This window comes from Talpa occidentalis, unplaced genomic scaffold (assembly GCF_014898055.3).
Source record: "Talpa occidentalis isolate TD23 unplaced genomic scaffold, MPIMG_talOcc4v2.1 talOcc4.8, whole genome shotgun sequence".
NCBI lineage: Eukaryota > Metazoa > Chordata > Mammalia > Eulipotyphla > Talpidae > Talpa > Talpa occidentalis.
In genome coordinates, this window is record NW_023605194.1 from 63,306,530 (window position 1) to 63,318,628 (window position 12,099).

At 41.3% G+C, this 12,099-nt stretch overlaps 1 pseudogene; it reads right to left on the reverse strand.

Annotated features, from left to right (window-relative positions):
• Positions 1 to 9,355: 9,355 nt before the first annotated feature.
• Positions 9,356 to 10,061, reverse strand: LOC119234663 (splicing factor 3A subunit 2-like; annotated as a pseudogene).
• Positions 10,062 to 12,099: the final 2,038 nt, after the last annotated feature.

Sequence of the window (12,099 nt, forward strand, 5' to 3'; positions counted from 1 at the left end):
GAAAGCAGGCACTCGCTCAGACTCAGGACTGCTTGGGACTGCAGGTACTCACTCTTCATCGTCATCATCCTCACTGTCCTGTCTTCAACTCTCTCCCTCCTACAACAGGCAAAATAAGTTGTTTCCTGGGACAGAGAACTTGCTCTTCAAATCAAGAGTTTGAATTTTGGGGGACAAAGAAAGAGAAGAAATGGCTGGGGAAAAAATAAGAGCTTTTCAAGCCCATCATCACCACCACTATAATCACATAAGAACAGTTAAGTCAACCATGAAATTAACAAGGAGCAGAAATCTGGGTTCCTTCCGCTCAGATCTCTGTGGCTGGGCTTCAGGTTTACGGAGATAAACGTCTCCCATGATCACTCCGTGCCACCAAGGAGGGCGTCCCTCCATGGAGATAATATTCTCATTAATGCTAGACAAATAGAATGCAGGCTTAGGTGGCAGTCCCAGACCTGACAGCCTTCCTGTGTGAATCTCCCTCCTGTGGAGAGGCTGGGGCTGGGAGCAGGAGCCGAGGTTTTCTCCCTGGGCCTCTGCCCTTCCTCCAGCCCACCCACCCACCCGGACCAGGTGCCTGTGCTCTGCTTCCCATCCCTCATGTCCCAGGCCTGAAGCCTCCCACCTGTGCTAGTGCACCCTGGGGGGATGGCCTTGGCTTCTATATGTACAGTGAAAATAAGCTACGGGTACCCCCTTCCAAATACGGCACTCACATAATTTCATTATTACTGAAAGAACAGGAAGACAGGCGATGATACTATTTTTATATAGAAATACAGCCAAGAATGCAACATTACTTGGTCTCACTAGGTCTTCAATCTATAACCTCAGCTCCTCCACAGGTGTTGATGAGCTCGCTCTTCCTGCCTGACCCTACTAGTTAAAACTGCTGCTCCCAGCCTGACATCTGCTGTCTCTTCGCCTGTCACTGCCTTCCCCTTCTTCATCCCTCTCAGCAGCACTTTAGCCCCTGTCCTTGTTCCCCTGCTATTCCCCTCCCTGCTTCAGAAACATAGAGTGTTATTCTTCTAGTTCGTTAGACGCCTTATTCCCAAAGGGGAGACGGTTAGAAGCTAATATGGACGCTGACCTGCTGTGTGCTTATGCCAGTCAATGTGGGCTAAGAGGTGTTGCTGTAACAAATGGTTCCTTATGTCAGTGGCAGATGACCACAGGGATTACTTCTCACCCTTGCATAGAAAGTCCTTTGCTAGCTGGCCTTAGTTCTGCTCAGTTAGCCCCTATGTGGCACCTGCCAGTTTCCTGGACGAGGGAAAAGAGTAATAGAACAACCAATGGCTCCTTGTGACTCACTTAGAAGATCAACATGTCACTTCCATTCAGCTTTCTTTGGTCAGAACAAGTCACATCGCCAAGCCAATGTCAATGGGTGGGAAGGTGATCTGAATGGGGGATTCTAGAAGGATGTCCATGAGAAGATAGAAGTGATTTCAGTTTACAGATATAAACAGAGGCTCTGAAACCCAGTAAGCAGTGATTCAGGGCATGTCTGGACTTCTCTGTATTGAGCCCCGGGGTGCTGCATTTCAGCACTGGTTTGGAGCCAGAACTACCTGGGGAATTCCAAAGGGAATCCCAGCTCTAACCAAGGTGGGCAGAGGGACATGTCATATTCAGGGAGACGGTGCACAGGCAGGCAGCATTTTCCAGCCCAGCTGCAGTGCTTGGGAAGGGCGGGGCTGCCCTTGCACGGTGGGCAGGATGACCCACCCTGTTCCGGGTGACTCAAAGGAAGGAAAAGGAGGCTCAAAAGGGGGGTGGGTGTCTGCTAAAGGGAAAGGGGTGTCCCACAGGAGAGGAAAGGGCTACCTCATAGGGGAGCAATGGAACCCACATGTGGACAAGCCTCGCCCCTTCAGCTCCGCAGAAGCCCACCTGCCTTTACCCATCTGAGGCTTTCCCGGCATCAGGGAGGACTTGCCTGTCCTGGCTGACAAGAACTCTGCTTCCCTAGTCACAGCTTCTCCCTCGTGCTCCTGGGCTCTCGGAAGGTGCGTGTAGCTGCCCACAGGCAGGGGACAGGACCGGGTGACCCCAGTGGTCCAGGCGGCCGCTTCCCAGTTCAATGAAGCGCAGCAACACGGTGTGGCTCATCCATTGAGTCCAGGCTCGCCTGGCAGGGTGAGGCCTGGAGTCCTCCGAGCAGGCACTGCCACCAGCTCCTTGAGACCACTGGGAAAGAAAGGAGACTTGGTCTCACAGTTCTCTTTTTGGCCGTCATCCAGCCTCAGAGCTCCCGAGTTGGGTGGCCTGGGAGGTATTGGAGTCCAACGTGCCCCCTCTATGGGCTGGGGGGCTCTTTGACCCGGGAAGAGGTTTTCTGGCCTCTACAGAACGTTCTACAGACTAATGACTTCACTGGCCATTTGGAACTGAGAAGTAGTTATTTCATCAATTTTGAAATGTACATTTTTACACTTCAATATTACAGAATCAGACACATCTTTTCATCAGCCGTCTTAACTGCCTCTTGGTCAGCTGGCAGCCCTGAGGTTAATATTCCTTCCGGCACAGGCCACTGGGGTAGCTTGACCAGTTCACTTCAGCTCTCCCTGGATGTTTCTCTCAACAAACCATTGAAGAACCACTTGTGGACCAGAATCCTGGATGGTGCACATCCTGCCCCTTCTGGTAAGACCAAGAAAGTGGCAGCAAACCTTGCAGAATGGGCATCTGTGTCACAGAATTATATCCAGAAAGATAATGGGGTGTTGTTGTCAGAAATGCCACACTATCTGCTGCCGGCGCAGAGGATGTAGGGTGTGGAAACACCCAGATGTCCATGTCCCAGAGTCAGAAAGTTGGAGATGTCCGTCTCTTTGTCTCTCCACACACATAGATATCCTCTGCCCCAGGGAAGGTACCTCCCATGACAGGGTAGGTGGGACAGAAACTCGAGTTCTCTCTGCTGCTCCTCCTTTCCTCTTAACACCCAGGGGCTGGGGAAGCAGCCCAGGAATCCATGCACAGCACCACCGAATCCAGCCAGTGCTTTCACATCAATGCCTCTTCTTTGCCTCAAACCAAATCAAATTCTTTATATTTACATTTGATTATATTCTGACTGCACAAATAATACATGCCCATGTTCTGTTATTCAGGATAGTGGAACCGCACAGATGCAGGAGAAGTCTTCCTGCGTGGCACCTGCTCCCTGCCCCGGAGCCCAAAGCCCTCTCCAGAGATGCCATGGAGACTGGTGTGTCTATCCCTCCCAACAGCTTTTTGCTTAATTTGCTTTTCATACTGGGATCTAGTCTGTGAGTTCATGTAAATGGGATCCTATGATTTCATGCTTTTCCACTATGTTTTCTCCACTTCATATAATCGTGAGAGAACTTTCCACAGTGACGCATGTAGCATCACCTGGTTTCTAAATGAGGAAGAGTCATCATTTGTTTGCCCTTTTCCATGTTGATAGACATTTGGGTTCTTTTATTTTATACATTTGTAGTGCTATTATAAACAATGTTAAACAAACATCCATGCAAGCCTGTTTAGACATATGTGCAGGAAGTGGAATTTTTTTCGGTTTAAGTGGAAACACACTTTAATTTTAGCTGATAGGCCAAATGTCTTAAAAAATTCTGTACCTATTTACCATCCCAAATAGTGGCAGTATTTACGGCATCTGCTGAACTGATGAGCAAAAAATGTGTCTTATATCTCAAGGTTGTACATTTTCATGTCTTCTGGCTTTTTGTATTTCCTCTTTGACCCACTTATCCAATCATTGGACTTTCCTTATTGACTCATCAGGACTGTTTTGCCCATTTTTGATGCAGATGGGTGGTTTCCATGTTGTAATAATGTCTTTGATATTTGCATTTAGTGTCTTTTATTCTGGAGAATGTTTTGTTTTTAATTTGATGTGGTCAAATTTATTAATCATTTACTGATTTGGTATTTCTGAATTAAGAATGACTTTCCTACCTCAATATACATTTTTCCCCTATATTTTATTCATAAATATATTTTAAAATATTTTCTTCAATTGAGTTATAATTTTGTTGGGATAAATCATATAGATTTGTTCTAGTTATATTCATGTTATATATATAGTTATCTACTTTTATTATAAATGTGTCATTAGTTAATTCTATACCATTTTTTGAAATACTCCATATATCTTTACATTCTTTTGGTTTGTATAGTGAATTCCTAAATGCATGGGCTGGTTTCAGAACATTACCTTCTTTCAAAGTGAATATCTACACTGTATGTTTATTTTTATATATTGCTATATATCATGGAAATTTCCTACCTCATTTTTTTCATAATTGTTTTGACTATTCCAGCACATTCTCTCAAATGCAAGAATCTGCTTGTCAATTTCATAGGGAAAATCCTGTGTAACTAATGTCAAATTTAAATTCAGCACTGATTTGGGGGAACACTGACATTTGTGCTATATTTAATCTTCCCATCAAGGAACATTGTGTATCTCTCTATTCTTGCAAATTTTAATTAAAAATGCATATATATACACTATACTTTATCATTTTCCTCATGTAGATACTGCACATTTTGTTTGATTTAACCTAGTATGGTGTAGAAGTGCTATTTTGAATGACATTTTTCTTTACACGTTATAACTCATCATTGCTGATAGATACATAGGAGGCACTGGGTGGGCATAGACAGACAAGTCTCTCCACCTAATGGCATTTGTTCTAATTACTCCTATAATTTGTTAGTTCAATTTTCTTGGTAGTTCAATTTTTCATGGAAATAAAAAGATTGCCTTTTAAGATAAACTTGATGTTATTTCCTCCCTTGCAGTTATATTCTACTGATAATTCATATTTTCACTTATCTTGGTAATTCATATTTTTCTGTATATTTCTTTATGATGCCAATGATTTCAAACCTTTTGGCTACTGTGAATAATGATGCTATGAACATGGGGACACAAATACCTGTTCCAGTCTCTGCTTTCAATTCCTTTGGGCATATGCCTAAAAGCAAAGTGATGAGCTGCGCAATAATCTTGTATTTAGCTTTTTTGAGGGACATCCAAATTGTTTTCCATAGCATTTGCACCATTTTAATATTCCTACAACAATCTATGAAGGTTCCAATATCTGTGCTTTTGGTATTTAATCCAAGAAATCATTGCCAGATTCAGTGTCATGAAGATTAATTTCATCTATGTTTTCTTCAGAGGTTTAGAGTTTAAGTTCTCATTTTTAGGTTTTTGACCCACCTTTAGTTAATTTTGTGGTGTTAGGTAAGTGTCCAACTTCATTCTCTTGCTTGTTGATATTCAGTTTTTCCTGAATCATTTGTTGAAAAGACTATCCTTTTCCCATTGAATTTTGGTGCTCTGTCAAAAATTGTTTGGCCATATATGCAAGGGTTTATTTCTGGGCTTTTTATTCTGTTCCATTCACCTATATATCTGTCTTTATGCTAATACCATATCATTTTGATGATGATAGATTTATAGTAAGTTTTGAAATCAGAGACTGTGACATATCCAGGTTTGCTTTGCTTTTTCAAGATTGCTTTAATTATTTAGGGTCCCTTGATATGTCACATAAATTTTAGGAGAGTTTTAAAAATTTTCTGTAAAGAACACCATTGGGGCCTCCCTAGTGGCGCAAGGGGTTAAGACACAACCTATGAAGCAATCCGCAGCCACTGCAGCATGAGTTCAATCCCCAGCCAGGGAGAAACCCGCATGGCACAGCAGACCCCTCCTGACTCTCCCACTGCTCCCCTCAGCAGTGTATTTCGGTCAACCTGTCTATTCTGTCCCACACTCTGTTTCTGATGGATCCTCCCACCCCCCACGCCTCTAGCCTGTACCCCAGTTCTTGTATGCCTAAATAAATAAAAAAAAATCATTGTCTGATTAAAAAAAAAACACCATTGGGATTCTGATAGGGAGTACATTGATTCTGTAGATCATTTTGGATAGTATTGTTGTCATTGCACTATTAAGTTTTCCAGTCAATGAACATGGGGTGTTTTTTATTTATTTGTCTTCTTTAATTTCTTTAGCAACATTTTGCAGTTTTCAGTGCGTAAATCTTTAAACTCTTTGGTTAAGCTTATTCTTAAGTGTTTTACTCTCTTTGATGTTATCACATGGATTTTTTTTAGAAAAAAATTTTCTTTTGGATTATTCATTGCAAGTACATAGAAATAGAAGTGATTTTCATGTAGTGCTTTTATATTCTATAACTTTGCTAAGTCACTTGTTTACTCCAACATTTTTGTGTGTGCCTTTCTTGGGTTTCCTACATATAAAGTCTATGAATGGAAGTAATTTTTCTTTTCCCTTTCCAATTTGAATACCTATTTTTCTCATGCCAATTCCTCTGGTTAAATAGCAGTGGTTAAGAGTAGAAATGCTTGCTTTGTTCCTGATTTTACAGGAAAAGCTTTTACCATTGATCTTTCATCATTGAATTTGATGTTAACTATGGGCTTTCATATGTAACCTTTATTCTGCTGAAATAATTTCCCTGTTCCTAGTTTACTAGGTGCTTTTATCATGAAAAGGTGTTGAATTTTGTCAAATGTATACATGCTACTTTCTTTTAATTGCATTTCATGTCAATAGAATATGACTGGATATTTTTTACTTCATTCAGTCTGAGATGTTTATTGCTTTCACAATGCCTACCCCAAGCATGTATTATGAGTCAGGTTGTTCTCAACTTGATTCCTACCAGTTCATTTTGTTTACAGTTCTGATGCTGTTTCATTAGGTTTCTATTTCCTTGCCTTTTGTTATATTGATTAAGTTTACTCTATTTTATTCTCTGATGAATATTTTAAGCCATGAGAGAATAGGATAACAGTTAAATTTTAATCTCATGGTACAATCCTTAAATTTTTAATGAATTGCTACACTTTTTTCCTATTGATGCCTAGAACTTATTTTTATTCTAGGTTCTAGAGAACTTATCTCCACTCTAGTCCCAAACAAAACAAAATTCTCAGCATGACATTCTCTATCTCTGTCCCTTTTGTCATTTCCCATGAAGTTATAAGCTAGTGTTTTTTCTAATTGTTGTTATGTATATAGTATAATCTGCACTTATTTAATCATTATTTGCTTTCTGTTCACCATAACTTCTTGTATTCTTTTTCTTCTTCCTGTTTTGCATTCAGCTACAATATACCTTTTCATAAAGTCCATATTTTATGGGTACTTAAAATTATAAATGTGTGCATGTCAGAAAACTTAAAAATTCATTAAATAACTATTTCTAGTTAAACAGAAAACTATATTTAAAATTATTTTCATTCAGGAATTTGAGAGTACTGTTCCAGAAAGTTTGCATACATCTTTTACAAGAAGAATTTTAAGAACATTTCTTTCTTGTTCTTTTGGATGAAGTCTCTTTTTATTTTAAATATCTGAAAATTTTCACATCTCTTTTTATTCTTGGAAGTATGAAATTTCACTGGGATGTCACTGCACATATGTGAGTGTGTGTGTGTGTGTGTGTGTGTGTGTGTGTGTGTAGGGGGTTGTAAGGGTTTTATTGCATTATAATTTATATATCATAAAATTCACTTATTTTGTGTGTACAAATCAATGACTTTTAGCAAAATTTCAGAGTTGTGTAACCATTGCCACAATTTACTTCTGAACATTTCCATCACCTTAAAAAGATCCTTTATGTCCTGCTGCAATACATCTCTATTACTACTCCAAGCCCTAGGCAAACACTAATTTACTTTCTGTCTATCAATTTGCCTTTTCCGGACATTTCATAAAAATTTCATAAAAATTGAGTCATATCATCTGTAATCTACTGGTTCTGGCTTCTCTCATTTAACAAAATACTTTAAAGATTCATCTATGTTGTAAGATCTATCAGTACGTCATTACTTTTTTGTTGCCAAATAATATTCCTTTTATGTATTTTGTTTTTCAATTCACCAGCTGATGGACAATTGGGTTATTTCCACTATTTTGGCTATTGTGACTAATGTCACTGTGTAAACATTTACACACACATTTTTTTGTGGAAATAAGTTTTCATTACTCTTGATAGATACCCATGAGTGGAAATGGTAATTTATGTTTACTTTGATTATTTATTTATTTTTTATTTTAAAAGATTTATTTATTTATTTATGCATGTACTGGGTACAGTCAGAAGCACGGGAGTGTGAGAGAATTCACCAGAGCCAGAGCAGGGAACAGAACAGGCAGACTGATGAAATACACTGCTGAGGGGAGCAGCAGGCGCAGCAGGAGAGGTCTGCGTGCCATGTGGGACCCTTGCCAACCAGCACTGCAGAGCCCGCGGGCAGCTTTGCAGCCCAGCGCTCAACTGCATATGCCACCAGGGGAGGCCCTATGTTTACTTTTAAAAGAAACTTCCAAAATGTTTTCCAAAGTTGGTGTATTATTCACATTTCACCAACAATGTAGGGGCATTCCAATTTTCCCACATCATCACCAACAGTTGGTGTGGTTAGTCTTTTTGACTGTAACTACTCTGATGGTCGAGAAATATCTCATTGTAGTTAACTTTGCATATCCCTAGAAACCAATGATGACGAACATATTTTCATTTGTTTATTAATTCTTCCCACATATTCTTTGGTGAAGTATCTCATCAAATCTTTTGCCCATTTAAAAATTAGATTGCTTGGCTATTTTTATTACATGATAAGCATAATAACAAAAATAGTTAATGAAACAATACCTAGCAAAGTAAATACTGACTAAGTGATCTTTATATATCCTGGATACAAGTCTTTTATCAGATATGTGAGTTTCAAACATGTTCTCCCAGTTTGTGGCTTGTTTTTTAATTTTCTTAATTTTCTTAATCACGTCCTTTGAAGTATAGAAGTATTTATTTATTTCAGGGAGACTTTAATAGGCTCTGAGGCACCAACACTTGCGCAGTGGAAAAACACAGGGAAAAGAACCAGCCTTGCTGGGGACAGGGAGAAGGAGTATTTCAGTTGGGTGGGAGGGAATGTAATCCAGGGCCTTTGAAGGGCAGTTCTGCCTCAGCACTAGAGCATGACGGTTGGGACTGGGGGATCCCAGGGTTTGAGGGATGAGCTCCAGGAGGCTGGAGGTGGATCCCTGGGGCTAGTGGATGCACATCAGGGCTGGAGGAAGGACCCCAGGAATAAGGGAGTGGACCCAGAAGTTGGCAGGTGGACCATTGGTTCTGGGAGCTGAATCTCAGGAGCAGGAGGATGGACCCCAGATTTTGGTGGATGGACTAAGGGAGCTGAGGGTGGACACCAGGAGCTGGGGAGGGCCTGAGATCCCCACAGGGCAGGCCCACTGGGAGGCATGGGTGGCAGCAGCAGGCCTCCTGGTGGGGTTGGAGGCAGAGGCTCAGGTCGGGGGCTGCTTCACCCCAGAAGTTCTGTCTGGCAGGCTTGGAGGGGCTGGGGGCTTCACCTTAAAGTAGAACTGCAGGAAGAACTTCTTGGTATCCTGGTTCCAGTGAGTCCAAAATTTGCCTTTGCCTTGTCAATCGTCCTGCTGGGAACCTTGAAGACAGTGGTTTCACAGGGCTTGGCAGCCATCAGTCGGTACTGCCAGTGTCTGTGTGAGGGCTTGAGCCTCTGCTCATAGGCCTTCATGAAGTGGTGGTGGGGCATGATGCCTTCAGCATTCTCAGGGTAGGGTGGTCAGTTTGGAAAAGGAGAGTCTGCTGGCCCACGTCCATGTCCTTCTGCTTGGTCATTATGTAGTCAGGGCAGCAAATCTTCACAAACTTCTTTGCCTTCACTAGACCTTCTCCAGTGCTGACTGGGCAGGGGCCTCCTTAGCCTCCTTGGTCACTCTTCAGACCAAGTTGGTTCAATGCTTTTTTCCTTGTGTGTGGGCAAGGTCACCACCCTCATTGCTGTGCATCGTCAGGCATGGCTTGCATTTATAGGAACCCAGGTGGTTTTTCATAAAGTAAGTGTCCTTACTGACATTGATGCTCTCCAAGGCCAGATGACTGGGCTGCTCCCTGCCTTCAGGGTTGCAGGCCAGAGGAGGCTACCTCCCCTTCTCCAGTTCTTGCCCCAGGGTGATGCTGGAAGTCCATGGTGAGGGTCTTGGGGCTTTACTGGATGGGCTGAGAAATTTGAACAGAGGCTTCACCGCTATCATTTTTTTCAGTTGCCATCACCAGTATAAAAGTTCTTAACTTTGATAAAGTCTAATTTATCTTATCTTTTTCTCATATTTAAGAAGTCATTGTTTAGGGGCCTCCCTGCTGGTGCAAGGGGTTAAGACTCAACTTTTAAAAAAAATTTTAATTAATTAATTTATACAAGCACTGGGTACAGTCAGAAGCGCGGGAGGGTGAGAGAATTCACCAGAGCCAGAGCAGGGAGCAGAGCAGGCAGAAGGACAGAAGTACACTGCTGAGGGGAGCAGCGGGCGGCAGGAGAGGTCTGCGTGCCATGTGGGACCCTCCTCAGGTGGCTGGGGAGCAGCGGGGATCGAACTGGCACTGCAGAGGCTTCTGGCAGCTTCGCAACCCAGCGCTCAACCGCTGTGCCACTGGGGAGGCCCAAGACGCAACTTATGAAGCAATCCACCACCATTGCAGCACGAGTTCGATCCCCAGCTGGCCAGGGAGCTACCCACATGGCATGGCAGACCGCTCCTGACTTGCCTGCTGCTCCCCTCAGCAGTGTATTTCAGCAGACCTGCCTTTTCTGTTCCCCACTCTGTCTCTGATGAATCCTCTCACCCGTCCACACCTCTGGCCTGTACCCCAGGTCTTGCATGCATAAATAAATAACTCTTAAAAAAAGAAGCCATTGCTTAAACTAAAGTCATGATGATTTATACCTGTTTTCCTCTAAGAGCTATCTAATTTTAGGTCATAGATTTAAGCTTTAGATCTACTTTTCAGTTAATTTTTAAAATTTACATATATATGTATATATATATATATATATCACATCATTGTTCATTTTTAAACAATGTTTGCTTTTTTTTCCCCCTCAGGTGCAGTCCCTATAGACTTTCCTCCACCAATTCACCCGTACACCATCACCACAGTCCCCTGTGCTCCTCCCTCCTCTTCTGATCCCTTCAGTTAATTTTTATATGTGGTGTGAGGTAGGGATCCCACTGCATCCCCTTGCATTGTCTTAGCAGCACTTGTTGAATGGACCGTTTTTTTCCCTTCTGTTGAATTGTCTGGGCAACCTTTCCAAAATCAATTTCTCATAAATGTGAGGGTATATATAGATTTTATTTCATTGACCTATATTTTTATTTTATTTTATTTTTATGCTATTTCATTGATCAATATATCTGTCCTTGTGTTAATATCACAGTCTATTCCTAGAGCTTTGAAGTAAGTTTTGAAATTGGGAAGTGTGATTCCTCCAATTTTACTATTCTTTTAGATTGTCTTATCTATTTTGGGTTCCTTGAATTTTCATGAAATTTTAGGATCAGCTTGTCAAGTTCTTCAAAAAATTCATCTGGAATTTTGATAGCTATTGTTTTGAATCCATAGATCCATTTGGGGAGTACTGTCATTTTAACCATATCAAGACTTACAGTCAAGGGGGGTGGGAATTGTATGGGTACTATAACCAAGATGAAAATGCATGTATTGTGCAAAAATGAAAAATGATGTAAAAAATATATAAAATTTAAAAAAATGTAAAAAAAAAAGCGCCTTTCCTGGGCCTCCCCGGTGGTGCAGGTGCTAAAGTCTCAGCACTATCAAGCTATTACCAGCCACTGTGGCATAAGTTCAATCCCCAGGCAGGTTGCTAACCCACCTGGTGCAGCAGACCTCTCCTGTCTGGCCCACTGCTCCCTGAGCAGTGTATTTCAGTAGATCTGCTTGTTCTGCTCCTCACTCTGTTTCTGGTGAATCCTCACTGCCCCCTCCCTGAATTTCTGGCCTATAACCCAGTTCTTCTATGCATAAATAAATTAAAATAAATCTTAAAAAAAAAAGAATGTCTTCCCATTTATTCAAGTCTGACTTAGTTTCTTCCAATTATATATATAGCTTTCAATGTACCAGTCTTGTACTTCTTATGTTAAATTTGTTAATAAATATTTTATTATTTTTGATGTGCTTATAAATGACATTTATTATTTGAATA